Genomic DNA, 14483 nt, shown 5'->3' on the forward strand with positions numbered 1-14483 from the left:
TTTCTTCATTTATGCTGCCTGTTCTGTACACGACTAAATATTCAAATTACTTATAGACTGTACTGTTTTCTTTATTAAAACGAATAGTGATACATTTAAAATACATTTAATCTAAATCACATTGTAACACCTACTTCCCATTGAAATAATTGAAATATATTGCAAAAAAATTATACATATCTACTCTGTATTTCATTAAAGAATTTTGCAGGCTTAATCAGCCTTGAATACACCTGTGCTTCAGTTCTCCACAAAATTAAAATAAAATGGTACCATATTACTCTAATTATAATATTGACCTAAAATCAGCCACCAGCTCTACTGAATTCAGTGAATGTAATGGTGAGGGTACTGTGATTTTTTTTTATATTATTTGCTGGGGAGAGAAATAGTTGGCAAAGAAAAAGTTGATCTCTTACAACCATGAAGAAGAAATGTTATGTTTTCTATACTTACCCCCCAAATAAACATAACAGCAAAACTCTTGCTTGTAACTTAGATGCTTCTCTATTAAAATGACTGAACAATTAGTTTCTCCCACACTTTAAAGGCTCTGCTTTTGGAGGTGCCAAGCAGCAAAGTGACAGAAAATTGCAGGTCTTCCATGAAATCTCCTTTGCCCCCTACTATTTTGGCTTTTTTATTGAGTGTTTTTAATCCCATGGCAAGCAGCACATCAATGACACTATTTAATTTACAGTTGAACAGACTAGGAAATAGGAACAGGAGTACCATAGCTCTTATCTGATGTTAATCTCCTGCTACCAAAGACAAAGTTTCACCACACATACCCAGAGACTTTCAGTTCATTGATTGATATTGATAATACATTACTGCAGAGTGGACATATGGAAGAAAACCACAGGGACACAAACACAGGGCTCAAAGCAACTCTAAGTGACACAGTCCATCCCCTGTCCCAGTTCAAGTCATCTACAGAAGCCTTAACAGGTTATGTCTAAATAATTCCTTAAATCCCCAAATGGAGTTTTTCCAGTTCAGCTAAGCATTTTATTGTTGAGTCGAAATATACATAATAAATACAAGTCCTTTCATGCTTAAACCAGACCACCATGGCCATTGTTTGAATTCAGTACCATAAAATGCTCCTTTTCTTAGCAGAGGCTTTTTATGTACCTGAAGAGTGCCACAAGCTCCATCAAAGTCTTCTCTGTAAATTAACCAATTTACAGAGAAGTTTATTCCGTTTTTCCACTGAAATCACAATTTCTGCATGTCCTGTTTCTTTCTGCAGGCTCTGTCCTGTAGCTCCATGAAAGCCTATGGGTCCACAGTGACAACCTGCAACAAACTGTCAACAAATATTTGTCACATCACAAAAATGCATAAAAAATCACTGTGGAAATAATATCTGGCTCAGCTATTCTTTCCCATAAGGGACAGATACAAAACCCTGCATAGAGGAGTATGTGAAGCACTTCATCAACATTAATTTTTAACTTAATTTTATTAATTCACTTTGATGGAAATATTTAATTAGCTACTAAGAAGTAAAGGAGGTTTGGGATCCAAAAAACATGTTTTTGGATGACTTTCCATTTCAGGGAGTTCACATTCTGCCTACTCCAGCTGTTGGCACTACCAGGTATTTGTCAGGGATTCCAGGCTGTTCTCAGTACTGTACAGGACTCTCAGTGGGTACAAAGGGCTGGAAACAACTCACACATAAACAGAGTCCAAAAAAAATCCTTTCAGATTTTCAGAACTCTGCAGTACCTGTGTCATGTTATTCTGTTGAAGCAATGCACTTCTGTAAGAAATAAAAGATGTTGTTTAGCTATCACTCAAAGTCCTAATTGAAATTTGGAATCCAAGACATTTGGAATTATTTTTCTGGTTGAGTTATGAAGGTACACTTAGCTGTGGATAAGTTACCCTTTATCTTTGGCTGAAAGCTTTGTATAACAAATTATGCTCAAACTAATATATTTTCTTTAAATGCCATCTACTTTTTCCACAACTGTCTTTAAGGCTGCCACTCTTTCCAAGTAAGTGATTTTCTGACCTTCTTCTAAAATTTTTCTTTTGTTATAAGCAGTTTTTAATGGTCATATTTATGATTATAATGTATTCTTATCATAACATTCAGGCACTTGACATTCTTGTAACATTGTCATTTTGTAGCATAAGAACCCAATATTGAAATTAACTGGAGGCTGACAAAACACATATTTTTACAAATCTCTCTCTATGGCCTGTGCAAAGCATCACAGTAGTTTCTCACATTCTGCCCATCTTCTTTCCTGCTTGGGGAGGGATGGAGGTTTTGCAGGATATCTCAGTTTTTGAGTCACGGCCCCCCTGAGATTTGCATTGACAATCTTTGTAAGAGATCACTCCCCCTGTCTTGGTCTTTTCTTTTAGTGTCACCTGCTCTTCAGCCACAGCCAGATCTGAAGCAAAGCATGGTAAGGATATCTTACAAAAAACACCTCAATTTTTTAAAACCTGATACTGCCTCTTACTCTGTCACCTGGGGGCCACAAGCAGCCAAAACTCACGTCTGCACAGGCCAGGTGCTCTCACTCCTCACAGCTTTAATTTGTTTTGCCTCCTTAAGTCCCCAGAGAAGGTCAAAATGAATGGCATTGACCCCAGGCAGGCAAAATGTCAAAATCTCATTAACTTCATTGTTTCAGCGCTTGGAGATTTTCATTAATTACCCTTTTGTGCCTCTGGTGTCAGCAAGAAGTGTCCTGTGGGTTGTTCAGAACTTCGGGAGCTGACAGATCATCAAAGATATCCTTATAAAGCTAATACCATAGAATAATTGTGGCTCCCATACCACAACAGTTTCAATTTTAGTGAGAACAGTTCCTGTGGCAGTTGATTTAGGTTCATAATTCATAGTTTTATATTCATGATTCCTTATTAGTACCTGATTTTTCAGATACTCTTCTCAGCACCTTGGAAAGTCAGTTCCTGTTTCTTTCACTGGAACATCATCTGCCCTTAAGCTGATGGAATCCATGAATATGATTTCTGAGGCTTATGTCTAGCAACATGTCAAAGGAATCAAAAAACAAGATGTTTCTTATGTGAATAAACAGAACAGTGCAAAGTTATTATGTAGTCCAAAGCAAAACCAGCTATTGGCTGAACTAATTAAGGAAGCTGGAAATATGAAAATACCTTTCCTCACTTCATAGCAAGCAATTTGGTTCTGCTCAGCAATTCCATAACAGCCATACCATTATCTCATGAAATCAACAGCTTGGCCTTTCATACCATTGCATGTAATATGCTCACTCTTCACTTGCTGATGTGAAGCAGTTCCCAGGCAGAAGAACACAAAACTTAAATTTTTCATTATTTGCCTGCAGGCTAAAAAAAGAGACTAATAAATTATAGAATTTGTAAAAATGATTCTGTTTTTACTGTTTTTCAGGAACATGGATCTCATTTTGACATTTTAAGTTCAATGTGTGTGAGATATCACATGGAGTTGGCTGACTGAGTATTTTGGGGCTGCTTTGAAAAAATGGTCCAAAGTAGGAGAAAAGTACTTAAGAAGCAGGATTAGCATCAGAATTTTTGGACTATTACAACCTTTTAGAAAAATCAGATTATACAGATGTTTTTCAGGCTTTCGGGAAAAGTTGTTCTAAAATGGCATCCTTATTTGTGCAAGGAAAGACAATTTCGAGATCTAGTTCTAAATCTTGTTACAGTTTTAAAAAAAGATAAATCTACAAAAAGATACATTTTTTACTATTAAGCACTGTAAATAATGATCAAGTCAACTTTAAACCCTTTTTAAATGTGGTGATCAATGACAGAATCCACAGCATGAAGCTGAGTCAGAGATGTTTGTGGTTCAAGTTAAGCCGGGAAAAAGGGCTTTGCCATAGGTATTGAAAGCTGTGATATGAATTTCCTAGGATTTTATTAAATACCAGGAGGTAACGAGAAAAAGAACAGAAAAGTGAAAAGAGAAAAAATGTAAATAATATCTAGTATAGAGACGCAAATGAAAACAAAATTATATTTTCAGGAAAATTCAAACACCAAATTGAACTGGTGTGAAGTACCTCTTTAGACAAAAGAGAGGTGGAGAGGAAGAACAGGTAACAGATAAATGAAAAATAGGTAAAGGACACAGAAACAGCTTTGGCCAGACACAGACACATCTATGCCCTCCTTGCCCTCCAAGGAAGGGCTAAGTCCTTGAGGTCATTCTCATCATCCTCCCGCCATGTCTGAGCAAACCTCAGCACTGGAAGGGAACCTTTGGAGCTCTCGCTGGGTGTTGTAACCACCTAGCAGGTACCTAAAGGATTTTCACTTACAGCCCAGGAAATCAGCTGTCCAGCATCCTCTGCAGTTATCCATGTAGCCTGTGACTGAAGTCAGGCAGGAAAGCCAATGCCTGAGCCTCGCCCAGGCTTGGTACCATATTCTGTGCACAGACACCTCATATACCTCTCAGAGCCATCTGCAGGCATTCACTTGCTCCTTGGCACCAAAAAGTAGAGGTGAAGTCACTGCTTTTGCATTGCACCTCATTTCACACATTCCAAGGACGATGGTGAGAGAAAGTGCTTTTTCTACTGCAAAAAATTTATCAGTATCTGGTACTCCAATTACTGCCAAAGGCCATGTTTTCAATATCTGCCCAAATCATTGAAGAACTACTTGACAAAGAAGTGCTACTGCTGAAAAGAATGGTGTGGAAGAGATTAACTGGTCACCAAATGGAGTGAGTGAAGCATTCAATAAATGGTACAGAGGACTGGCCCTGCCTGAGAGGCACTGTAGATGAAACTGAAATAAGGTATTTCCACTCATCTTAAGGACCTTTTACAGCACATCTTCAGCACCCCAGAGAAACCCTTCTTACAGTTGACTCTGTTCCAGCTGCAGGATGGGAGTTTGTGTGTTTATTCAGATCTAGTTACTAAGAAGGTTTGAGTCTTTAAATTAAAAAAAAATCCACTTGCCTAATGTCTTCAGTTGGGTAGCCAACAGAATCCATAGATTAAAGCTAATATGTCTGTATATTGGAGTATTTTATTCCAGTTCTATAGCATCATCTCATTGTGAAAGTCTTAGTGTCATTTAATGAGTACAGTTTTTTTAAATATCCTTTCTTTGAAATATTCACTTACCCCATCTCCTGAAATACCAGCTACAGAATCTACTAGTTGTTACTGAACATTCACAAATAAAGCAAGGTGTAAGAAAATCAAAACACATAGACCTGGTTAGCTTTGTACAGGCCATGAGTGATAGATATTGTGTTTTAAGTCAAAACAGCACACTACAATACTCAGAGAAATCTATAAAACAGAGCCAAAGAGATTATTTATGTTATTTCTTCACCCTAAGGATCAACTGTCTTTCCTAGCAGATTTCCCTCCAGCCTGTTCTTAAAGGGAGTCTGACAGATTCCAGCATTCTCCTGGCAATCTATTTCAGCACTTCATTGCTTTGTTAAAAGAATATGTCGCATCCTGAAGTCAATTCCTCGACTTAGTATTCTCTGTCTTTGAAAAGCATCAGATGTGGAAATTAAATTGATTTTCCTTCTTGTCTCTCCTTCTTTTTGCAGTTTTGAATTGGAAACCTGCGGGAAGAGATTGAAAAAAATTGTAAAAAATGAGAAATATGTAGTAAATTCTATTACTTCATCTAGTCAATCTTAGATCTGACATGATTCTATGGTTTATTTATATACTTTTTTTTTTTTTTTTGGTCATTCATACACTTACTAAATTTAATACCCATACAAGCTACATCTCTGCAGTGGAGGTTGTGCCACCACAGGATGTTATTACTTCATATATCTGAGGGGTAGTGGATTAGTTTATATACACTATAATGTGATGCTTGCTTTACCACAACACCATGACTCATGTTCATCTTGTGAACCTTTGTAATTAATAATCTCCTCTGCAGTGTTCCTGCATTATTCTCCATTCTGCACCTGTACATAATTATCCTGATCTATATTTGCATTTCTCTCAGCTAAATTGCATTCTACTTCTTTCTAAACCACTGCTCTTTAAGAAAAATAAAAAAGAAAAAGAAAAAACTCTACTCCTATCCTTCAACAAGTTTGGAATCCTTAGGAACTCTAGCTCTGGTAACTTCTATGTTTAAGGACTCTTCCTGGAAAGATAAATCTTTGCAGTCCTTTCACATCTTAGTCTCATTTTCCAAAGAGTCCTCCTTCAAAAAATCTGGGAAGGAGGAAAAAAATCCCAAACTGATGAAGTTGCATGTGTGTATCAGATGACATTCATATCACATGAAGTATGAAATTAAATATACAGGCATGCTAGAGCAATACTTTTTAATTCAGTCCTGAGAATTAAACTAAAAGCAGATTTTGTAGACAAAGGTTATTTTGTTCCACCCACAAACTACATATAAAGTCTTTCCTGGTATTCCTCAATCAAATGATCCATCCGTTGAAGACAATCAGAAAATGGTTATTTTCAAGCAGTGAATACACTAATGTACCACTTGTTTGAACGCATAAGAAAAATAAAACCTCCAACTATAATAACTATGGAATGGACTTTTTAATTCTTATGATGATTTCTCTTATTTTGTAAGGGGAATCTCATCCAGTTTAAGAGTGACATTTTACTTTACATGCCAAAAGGAATGTGAGTACTGAGTATATCTCACCTTCAAACAGAGGAGGCAGGGACAGAAAAACTGATTATGAGTTCTGAACAAAACATGATCCACTTCAGGTAAAATTCTACATAAAAAATGCCTTTTTTCCTTTCATTAAAATTTATTCAAAGAACAGATGGGTATGGAGTTTTTTAACATTTAAAATGGTCTCTTAGGTGTTTAGAAGCAATGATACATGGAAGCTTGTCAACAAATGGCCTAGGGGGTAAAGAAGCTTGACGGCAACAGAGGACCAAATATTCTTTTAAATACTTTCAGAAACAGGCAAAACATTTTTTAGACACACAGGACACATAAAAGCAAACTCTACATTGTATTTTTTTGTAATTTAAATGTGTGGCTTCCTTAACAGTGAGGAAAAGTGGTTTCTTCTTGGATTCTACTTCTGGTTTTCTCTACAGATAACTTCTATTTGTGCTATTCTTCCACAATTCCTTTTCACATATTAGCAACATCAGTAGAAAGGAGACCTAGTGAGCTGAAATATTTGTTCCTCAGGCAGCAAGTAGAGGAGCCCTGCATTCAGTGCAGACCAAACCCCTGAGCTCCTGTGTGTGAATGGAACGCACTCCAGAATAAAGTCTCACAAATTGACTCCAGAAATATCTTAGCCATGGCTAGTTTTTTTTTAAGCTGCTCATGATTTCTCTTTAGTATAGTCTGTCTCATCCAAAGGAATAAAATTTTCCTGGTCAACAACAGCAGTGGGATGGGCTGTTTAAGTGGATGACTTGGATGTGTTGAGGGCAACCGCGCCTAAAAGAAGGCACAAGAGTGAAATCCTTGGATATTTCTGCTTCATACATGAGTGGTGACAAATGTGAGTTATGTGTGAATGCAATCCCTGTTCTCTCTCCACTAAAGACAAAAGTCCTTTTTCTTTCAGAAAAAAGTCTCTGCGCTCCTGCAGAATCATCAGGACTTCTGGTGAGCAGTGGTCTTGAGCATGTGCACATGCTGGCAGGCTGTAGTGAAGAATAAACCTTGAATCAAATCAAATCTTTCCAGCAGGGATATCTAGGAAAGTCACAAGGATCACTGAAGTTCCATTTCTTCCCAGAAGACACCCAAAAACATTAGCAGCAAATTACTGCAACATCAATATTAATTTTGGGAACACTAGGAATCCTTCCAGCGCTTTGGCTACACTTAAGATTGTCATACTGTAAGAAACATACTTGTTTAAAAAATAGTAAAAAGTAATCACAGTGGGTATGGAAAAAGCAATATTCTTGAGGCACAATGAAAGTTGTTATTCATTTGAGGTATACACCTTCTTAAAGATCTTTTTTTTTACACACTCAAGAAAAGCATGCAGATGTTACCACAGAGCCATGAAAATATTTCACTATTTTAAGGGGTTAATGGAAGGCAAAACAAAGCAGCTGTAACTTTAAATCCTGATAATTTAAAAGATGTTGCTCTGTCATTATTACAACTCATAAAAAATGTATTGTTACCATAACAACCACCTCATCACATGTGAGACTGCCTGCAAAACTCAAGCTTTCTTTAATCAGACAGACACATGGGCCCAACCCTGAAAATATTTCACTGATACATTCATGACATTTACTCTCTTGTAAAATGAACTTTAATGCACACAATGATTTTTTAACAATCATTATTGTAAGGAAAAAAAAAACCCACACACGATTACCAGAAGGCTCAAACAGATTCTGCTTCTCCTCCTAGGAATAGGGTCGATGAATGCATTCAGTGTACATTCTCTTCGTTGCCATCATTTTCCTGGGGGTGCACCATGTATCATTTGAGTAACGCTGCACATAAATCCCAGATGGTGGCAGGACTTGCAAATGATCTAACGTGGCAGTCCCTACCTACATGCAAGGATTCATTGAAGAGAATTGCATTTTAATGGCAGTAGAACGTGCACCACCTGGCTCCATCTGATAAAAAGCCCACACAAAAGAGCAACCACATTTCCCATCCTGTAGGCCTGAGAGTGGTGGCTGAGTACAGGACCTGCTGCTAAAGTTGAAACATGGAGCTGGCTGGAAGGATGGCCATCCAGAGGGATGGGCAGCACGTCCCCATGCGCTGTGGCAGGCCATTCCACAGCTGCTGTGCAGCACAGGTGTCTGGTGAGACAGACAGCAGTGCATTCACACTGCTCCTGGCTGCCCAAAAGTCATCTCTGCAGCAGCAGCCGCCTCACTCCTGTCCCAGACCTCCACAGGAGCAGATTCCTCCTTGGGCTGAAGCCCTCAGCCTGAATGAGCCAGCATCAAGGGAGTTACACCTGAAGTCCCATTCCCAGGGGAGCCTAATCTCCAAATTAATAGGTATCTGGGGACGTTGGCTGAGCTTAGAACAAAAATTTCGGCTTTGATTAAGCAGGGCTTAAGTTACACCCTCCAAATTTTAGTTTCCACAAACTGAAGTTTTCCTACAAAATCTTATTTTCTTGGATTTTTGTCAGTCAGTTCTCCTCTGCCACACAAATGATGTTTAATGTGCTACATTTGATTAAAAATGTAATAAATATATCCTTTCTTTCCATATGGGTATTTTCTTCAAGTTTTGCTAACTTTCAATCTTAATTGTTCTTAAGTGATGTTCAACAAGTAAATGCATACCTTTTTAACATATCCTCTTGTTTAATCATGGTTTAATCTGATTTTCTGCTTCAGATTTTAGGGGTCAAAGTACTTGGTTCAAATCCTAGAGCAAACTTGTTTTCTGTGCTTCCTTTGCTTTGTGTTTCCTGATTTTTTTTCCAGGTTGTCCCTAAACTTGCTCAATGTGCTCATACAGTCACTGGTGCTAAGTGCCCAAACTAGCTGTGTAAGTGGAATGTTGTGCACTTGTCATTATAGCATTCAGGCATCAGCAAATATCCCTCATGAAAAAGGAACAGCCCAGAAATATGTTTCTCCTTCAACTGAAATCCTATTGTATTCTGCTACTACCTTTTTTTCCCCCCATAGTTCCACAGACTGGACTAAACTTACCTGTAAAAAGAGAAGGAAACAAGAAAACAGCACAGAGAATTTATATGGTTCAGAGGAATATGTGCCTAATGTCAGAGAATGGTGGATTAGAGAAACCAGAGGTCTGACTCACTCTGGCAGTTCCTGACTTTCCTCTGTTTTTCTAGAGAAATGCACAAACACTTGGTGAAACGCCAGTCCTTGGCATGCACCTGCCTCACTGATAGCTCCCACACACACTGGGGAGGTGGGGATTACGTTGGGAAAGATTTAAAGGAAAAGAGGAAGAGAAAAAAAGAGGATGATAGGACAAAACCATGAGTGAATCCCGCCCACAGGTTCAGGGAATGGTTAAAGGCATTCTAAGGAAGAAAGATGCAAACCTCAGCCACCAATAAACCATTTCTCTCACGAGCCGCTGCTAGAAAACACATGCTGAGTCACGGGCTCTATAAGCAGTAATTTTAGGAGAGATGATTGGATAGTGTGAATGGTCCCTTAAAACACTAATCTGCTTTGGAAATATTTTAGGTCATTCAAGGAATACAGAAAACAATCTTCCCTGAAACCCATCTGTCTGTCCAGACAGCTTTGGACCACAAAGAATTAGTTGTTTATTTTGCTCATATTTCTATTAAAAGGTTATATGTTAAACTTAGTTCTAAGGAGAGGAAAAATAATGGCACTCAGCCTCCATCCCCAAATGAGTCCCTCCTAGAATTGTTTCATGTTAAATGTCGAGACTGTTATGCAATTATATTTCAGATTCACACACAGACGTACTGTACTTGCATATTTAACTATGTTTTCCTGTACAAGACCTGCTTTCTGTCTTTTGGACTGATTCACTGGCTGAAATGTCCCTTCTGGCCACATTTAAAATCTTGATTATAATCCTTGATGAAACAGTGAAGTGAACAATCCTTGTATTTAATCATAATAAATTAAACTAATGAGCTTTCCTGGCAGATTTATTACTTCTCCTATGGATGAAATTCCACTGGCTGATTTTATGCAAGCCAAAGAAAGTCTTATATAAGGGGAGGGAGTGGGGGAAGGGGTGCATAATATTTTACTTGAAAACTGAACATTCCCTATACATTCCTAAGAACAACTAGGTTTGTGATTTTTTCCTTCACACTTGTATGAGAACCAGAGAGGAAGAGTCAAAGACAAAGTTCAGGGACTCAGCAGTGGGATGGAGAGGTGTGGGATAGTGCCAGGAATGGTTTTAGCCAGTAGCAGTCCTATCTGACACAAGGGGATAGGCTTTAGCTCTTTGCCATTGCATTCACGTAGTACAATACAGTGCTTTTGGCAGCACTCTAAAATATATACTACAAAATTGCATGTACTTATCTAAGACTATACATGAAAAAAAGGTAATATTTTCACTTAAATCCAAGAAGATATTGAAGTACTTTTCCTTTTTCATCAGGGAAAGCAGCTTAGGATGGGGTCTGGTCTTGACTCCGCAGAGATTTTTCTCTGTAATACAAAGACAAAGCCTGGATCCTGAGCTGTAAGTAGAATCAGATAGGAGGGCTTTCCTCCTTGAGTTTCCTGGTCCCTTTCAAAAGTAGGCACAAGACAAGAAGTATCCCCCTCTTCACATTTGTCTCAGGGCTGTACTAATGTTGGCTGATAGCAAACCAGAAGAAGACATACCACAAAGTAAGGAGACACATTGTCCAAGAGAGCTGTGACCATGCATGAACTCAGATGGGTGATTGTTAGCAACAGGATTGCAGAAGGTGTAACAATAAACAACGTTCAGTGCATGAAAGGGCACAAAAATCTCCATATCCAAGTAATAGTAATTTGCCCTTGCAATTCTTTCCCTTCTTTTTCTCCTGACAATCAGATAAAGTGTGGGAGGCCATCTGTCTGCAAGAAGACAATCATGGCTCTGCCATCCCCAGTAGGGTGAACTTAGTCACTGCTCAAGGAGAATCACAGGTCTGAGTCAATTACTGCAGATTTCTACACACAACATGCTTGCTTCTTTGCTCCACTCAGATAGAAAACTATTTTTAAATGCAATCCTATGACTTTGTTTTCAGACCTCTTGTAATAAAACAGGAATTGCTTAATGTTTCTAGTTCTGAAATTTTAGTCATTCTTGCACCATCACTTTAGACCATGTAGTGCCGGTCCAAGGACATGGCTAAAATTTGTTGATGTGCCTTTCAAAGACCAGTCAATTTGTAAGCACTTTGTTAAAAGAAATGAAAAATGTTGTTTTCTGTTGCAGATAAAACTTGTTCCAGACACCAGCAGCAAACTCGGGCATCAAAGAATTTCTGGTCCAGTGGAGCCCTCACAAGCCTAATCAATACTTCAATTGGATACTGCCTGGCAGGGCACCATCTCTGTAATAATCTTCTGACTTCCTTCTCATTCTGTGAAATATCAGGTGAGAAAAATTCCCAATCCAGAAACAAACCAAGACACAGAGATATACAGCACAAGCAACAGTGGGAGAGCTGGGCAGCTGCTTCATCGCAGGGTTACAGGCTGCTGGCATTTGACTGACATTCCTACAGCAAAAGACAAACAAGCTCTGGCTACTAACATTCATTTTTCTCTCTCCTGCATACCTCTCTCAGAAGTGGCAAGCCTCTGATAATTGCTTCTGGATTCTCCCCTAAGAAATGGGTAAGTGCACTGTGCAAATGCAAACACAACAGAAAGAGAAGAAATTATATTAAATTCCAGTGTTCTTACTTTCTTCTTGTCTAGGTTAGCTGCTGCTGGGTGAGTATGGATTCAGCATGGTATACATGGAGAATTTAATTAAGGAGGGCCAATGAAAGCAAACCTTTCCCTGCTGCAGGAAGCAGTTATACAGAAAAGTAAATTTTGATTGTTCTTCATTCTTGAACTCTGTTTGATTACATCTGGTAAATATTGTGCCCTAAAGTCATTTAATTATTCAGTTTTTCCACTTTTAAATAATATTAGTGCTGTATGAAAGGTTACCTGGAGGGCCAATTTTAATGGCTGAATACATCCTGAATAAAAATATTCAAAATTATTTCCAAATGTTTACCAACCCCAGCTTTAATAATATTCTTTTACAAGCATAGTTAAATTTCAATGTGTACATCAAACTTCATTCATTTTTCAGATTTAACTGCTGGGCTACTCCAGTTGTGGATTTCTGGATATTTTGGAAACAGGTGGCTGTTAAACTAAGTTCTGGTTGAGAGGACAGTATTAATCAGTATATTGCAATCTGCAAGACACTTAAGACTTGGATCCCGCATTAAATCCAAATCTACCCTCACAAGACACTAATTATGGAAATGCATTCGTATATTTCAGTGATATTAGTTACACATCGGCATCTGCCTCAGACAGACAAATTAAAAAATACTGCTGCAAGTTAAACATGGGGCTCTTAGACACATGGGAAGGGAGATGCAGCACCAGGCTACCACCCTTTGCAGTAGAATTTCATTTCTATGCAGTTATAATTGTTTCAAAGATGATAGATAATTTCCAAATACAATCACAGAATAAAAACAGACAAAAATCAGAAGTTAGCTGAAACCTTTCAGTATAAAAACCTCGTATTTTTACATTGATTAAAGTCTCAGACTGAGCAAGTATTCATTTGGAGTCACTAGACTACACTCTCCATCATTTTACATGCTGCTATGTTGTGCAATAAAAAGTATAGGAAGCACAGCAGTATCTGTCAAAAGTATTGGCAAAAATAAGGCACTCAATTTCAGCAATTTTGCTAGTTATAGTATAAAAAATTGTGCTATTACCCTGCCTATAATAAATAATAATCTTCACAAGGGTTTGAAAAAATGATATTACAGTCATGTGAATTCATAACTCTCAGGATATATAAATGGAGAATAATATCTAAGGTAAGCAAAGCCTTCTGAAGCCTTCCCTTACTAATCACAGTCATGCAGTAAAGACAGTGCAAAGTTCAGCAAAGCCAGCTGGAAGTCTTCTGTGAGCCTCAGGAAGGATTGATCAGACCACGACAAAAGCACTTCAGTCAAACATAAATAGAACTCACATTCATTCAATAATGGTATATCACTAGTTTAAAAGACAAAGAGCTTTTCTATCTTCTAAAAAAAGAACATCTGAGTTGAGAGTGTGATGTAAAAACCCTCACAAGTAGATGAATCAAAATGGATTTTCACCATCTATTGGGTCACACATCTGTAACCCAAGCCCCTTGGTTCCTGATAGATTTAGTGTCTTTTCCAAATCATGAGACACTTTCCTGTTTAAATTGCTGAGGCTTTACTTTTAGCACTGCAACAATAGGGGCGATTCAGGCAGAGGTAACTTTCTTCACAGGAAAGGAGATCTGGTACAGCTTGAACCCATTGCAGAAAGAAAAAAGAAGAAAAAAAAAGAAAAAAGAAAAAAGAAAAAAGAAAAAAGAAAAAGGAAAAAGAAAAAGAAAAAGAAAAAGAAAAAGAAAAAGAAAAAGAAAAAGAAAAAGAAAAAGAAAAAGAAAAAGAAAAAGAAAGAAAAAGAAAAAGAAAAAGAAAAAGAAAAAGAAAAAGAAAAAGAAAAAGAAAAAGAAAAAGAAAAAGAAAAAGAAAAAGAAAAAGAAAAAAGACTGGCAACAACCATGTAATTTGTCAAAGTGAAAGGCAAATATTTGACAAGGTTAGATAGACTCAGATAGACTTCTCCAAAGGAATAACATGTGCACCCTTACTGGCAGCAGGACTCTGCTGTGATGAATATATCTGTTTCTTCAGGCCTCATGGGAATGTGGACCTGGGATTGGTGGTGCTTGTCTCAAGCTGAGGTGTCACTTGGACTGGAGATCTGGTTTACAACCACACAAAAACAATCAACCAAACCCACCCAGAC

At 37.8% G+C, this 14483-nt stretch overlaps 1 protein-coding gene across 9 annotated transcripts in view; it reads right to left on the minus strand.

Moving 5' to 3' along the window:
• Positions 1 to 326: 326 nt before the first annotated feature.
• LOC141728111 (N(6)-adenine-specific methyltransferase METTL4-like) overlaps positions 327 to 14483 on the minus strand; it is a 52584-nt gene continuing 38427 nt past the window's right edge. For 4 of the 9 annotated variants that reach the window (XR_012578819.1, XR_012578813.1, XR_012578814.1 and 1 more), the window contains one exon: positions 327 to 5587. The gene's annotated coding sequence lies outside the window, so the exon portion shown is untranslated. Of the gene's footprint in view, positions 5588 to 8329; positions 8511 to 12223; positions 12291 to 14483 lie in introns of all 9 variants that reach the window. The other 5 variants (XR_012578817.1, XR_012578816.1, XR_012578811.1 and 2 more) reach the window with 2 other exon arrangements.

Source organism: Zonotrichia albicollis, unplaced genomic scaffold (genome assembly GCF_047830755.1).
Source record: "Zonotrichia albicollis isolate bZonAlb1 unplaced genomic scaffold, bZonAlb1.hap1 Scaffold_94, whole genome shotgun sequence".
Lineage (NCBI taxonomy): Eukaryota > Metazoa > Chordata > Aves > Passeriformes > Passerellidae > Zonotrichia > Zonotrichia albicollis.